Genomic DNA, 2866 nt, shown 5'->3' with positions numbered 1-2866 from the left:
TGGTGGAGGCCGTCAAGTCAGCATCTCCAGCAAAATGTCTGAGATTATGAGGACAAAAAATCCAAAAGGAAGGGTGGAGGAGAGGATGACAGTGGAGGACAAGGAAGAAGAGTTGAAGAAGTGGAGAGTGGAGGAGTTTAGGGAAACAGGGGGATAGGGAAAGGAGAGTGGGGGTGGTAAAGGAGAAGAGAGGTTAGGAAAAAGGGGAAATGGGAAGACAGGATAGAAGGAGCGCTGAGAGAATGGAAGTGGGAGATGATGCCATTCAATTCACCGCCATTCAACGTTCAAACATGTCTCACATCACCTCCACCAGTCTCTGGCAATGTCTTAAGCTGGGAGCAGACTTCAAGACTACTGAATCTGACACACGCTGAACACCTTACACAGAACTTTTTTCATCAACACACACGTTTGACTAAAATATCTCGACAACTGCAAAAAGGATTCCCACAAAATCTGCTGTAGAGGTTCATGGAGATGGCCTGACATTTTATTTCTTTATGACCAAATACCTACAATACTAGTGAAATTCTCATCAGGCTCAGATGTAGGGTTTTTTTGTGCTAATTAGCAAAGGGTAGCATGCTGACACAATGAACTAAAATGATAAAAATGGCAAATATGTTAAACATGCTAAAATATGTTAAATACACTAAACATCAACATGTGTTTTGATTATTAACATGCTCACGTTAGCATCTACCTCAAAACACTAAGTGCTATGCATACTGGTCCAATCCAGATCAGACAGTTTGGTAAAGAGAGAGCACTGATGTCAGATCAGATATTGGCAGATCATGTCATGTCATCATCTGCCGCTTATCTGGGTCCAGGCCCAGGTCACGGGGGCAACTGCCGCCCAGTCCACAATGCACCACAGGTGGTGAGCCCATGGGAGGTGGTGCCACCCGCTGTGAGAGTCAAACCCACGACCCTGAGAGATGGAGTCTCATGCTCTACCAACTGAGCTAACCAGGCGGCATGCTCTGTGGTGAGGCATTGAAATATCAGGAGGGAATTTTATATTGAAAGAGAAAAGGTTGTATTGGTGCATCCCAACTATGCTCAACTCTAAATGCAAGACACACTGGTTGTGCATTTAGCACTTTCCAGGTAGAGTAGCAGTGGTGTTTCAGATCGTTGCTTTCCTGAAGACACATGCTGATGCTGGAGAACAGGAAGCTGGCATATCACAACAGGCTTGACCCACAGAGACACATCACAGATCTGTGTACAGGTACACACTGAACGCAAACGGAACGTGTGTTTTCAAGCCTATCGTACACTGCAAGTGTGCGTTGCCATTTAGTTTTATTTAGTCTCAACAGTCAGAGAGGGTCGCATATAGAACAACTGAGAAAATACACACAACACACTGGGCAATAGGAAGGATGCGGTTACAGGTGCATCGCTAAATCCCATGAGAATATAAAGTCTCACGTGTTCCTGTACCAAAGCAGGAACGGACATTCATCAAAAAGTGCTTGCCTCTCTAAATCTGTGTTACAGTCTGTGATCACAGCTTTTAAACAGGTTTATAAAATGATTATTTCTCACAGTCACACACGTGATATGGTCACTGGTCCTGTACTGCCCTCACCAGGTGTACCCTTGCAGGCTAGTTAGCCAGGTAAGGTCCAATGAAGAATGCGCGGTGTGACTTTTCATGCTTTACTTACAGTCACAAACACACACTCTCATTCACAAATCAGCATCTGCATACAGCGCACACACAACTTAAACACAGCACACTACGCAAAATATTATGGGGCTAGCAAACAAACAAACAAACAAACAAACAAACAAATAAATAATAGGCAGATTAGCTCGTTGGAGTAGTAGCTGCTAACAAAAAATACTAAAAACACAACACAATAAACATACCACTTAGAAAACTGCACACACACAATACTTACAGACTGTAGTGGTCACAGGCTGAAGCGTGTGCAAACACATTTACCAACTTTAACAGCACGTCTCTACGTTACTAACTTGACGTGTCCGCTGAGGTAACGTAGCAGAGAGGAGCGGCAAAGATGCGAGTTAGAATATTAACGGAAAGAGCGCTCACTCTGTCGCCGTTTCCAAAAACCAAGAAAAGAACAGAAAACTCACTCGGGCACAATTTCCATGAACTAAAGAAAAATACATCTGCTACATTTTTATACTATTTAACACTTTAACTTGTAAATTTTAATATTATTTTTAACCTTTAAACCTATGGTTAAAATAATCTTAACAGGGATGAAGAGCAGCAAGTAAACCAGAAGACAAACGATTAGAATCACAGTCCCTGTTTTTATCTAAAGACTGTCAACACCACGCAACCAAGACTAGAACAGACTCTAACTTGGTCTGGTCTCCATGTCCAAATCAGAGTTAGAATCAGCATGTGTTTCCCTGCCATTAGCAAGAATACATTTTATAATTCAGAGCAGACGTAACAAAATTCAGTTACGATGCACAACACTGGAATATTAATTGTGCCTTTTTTTTTTTTTAATTTGTTTGTTGAGTCCTGGAAGAGGATCTGGAGTGTGACCAAACCCATATGTGAGCTTGTTTTTGTTCTAAAACACAGCACAGACCACAGAGTGAACTGTGAAAGCCTGAGCTCTCAGCAGCTAGTTGATGAATCGTGCAGTAATTGTTATTGATCAACAGTCCTATCAGCCCCCTGCAGATATATTATGGTCATTCTGTGCAGTGGGGCAGTTAAATGGGAATTATTTTGTCTTACAGGGGCCAGCAGGGAAAGGTTTCAAAGGCAGGAGGGGGGTGCAAGGGTGGCGACAAGGATTAGGAGATAGAAATGTGGAGAGTGGATGGATGGAGGGATAGAAAGAGGAGTGTTGCAGTGGAC

At 42.7% G+C, this 2866-nt stretch overlaps 1 non-coding gene across 1 annotated transcript; it reads right to left on the bottom strand.

Annotated features, from left to right (window-relative positions):
• Nucleotides 1-908: 908 nt before the first annotated feature.
• Nucleotides 909-981, bottom strand: trnaw-cca. The gene has a single exon. It is a non-coding gene; the product is annotated as a tRNA-Trp (tRNA).
• Nucleotides 982-2866: the final 1885 nt, after the last annotated feature.

Source organism: Toxotes jaculatrix, chromosome 10, assembly GCF_017976425.1.
Source record: "Toxotes jaculatrix isolate fToxJac2 chromosome 10, fToxJac2.pri, whole genome shotgun sequence".
Classification (NCBI taxonomy): Eukaryota; Metazoa; Chordata; class Actinopteri; family Toxotidae; genus Toxotes; species Toxotes jaculatrix.
This window is presented reverse-complemented; position numbering and strand designations above follow the sequence as displayed.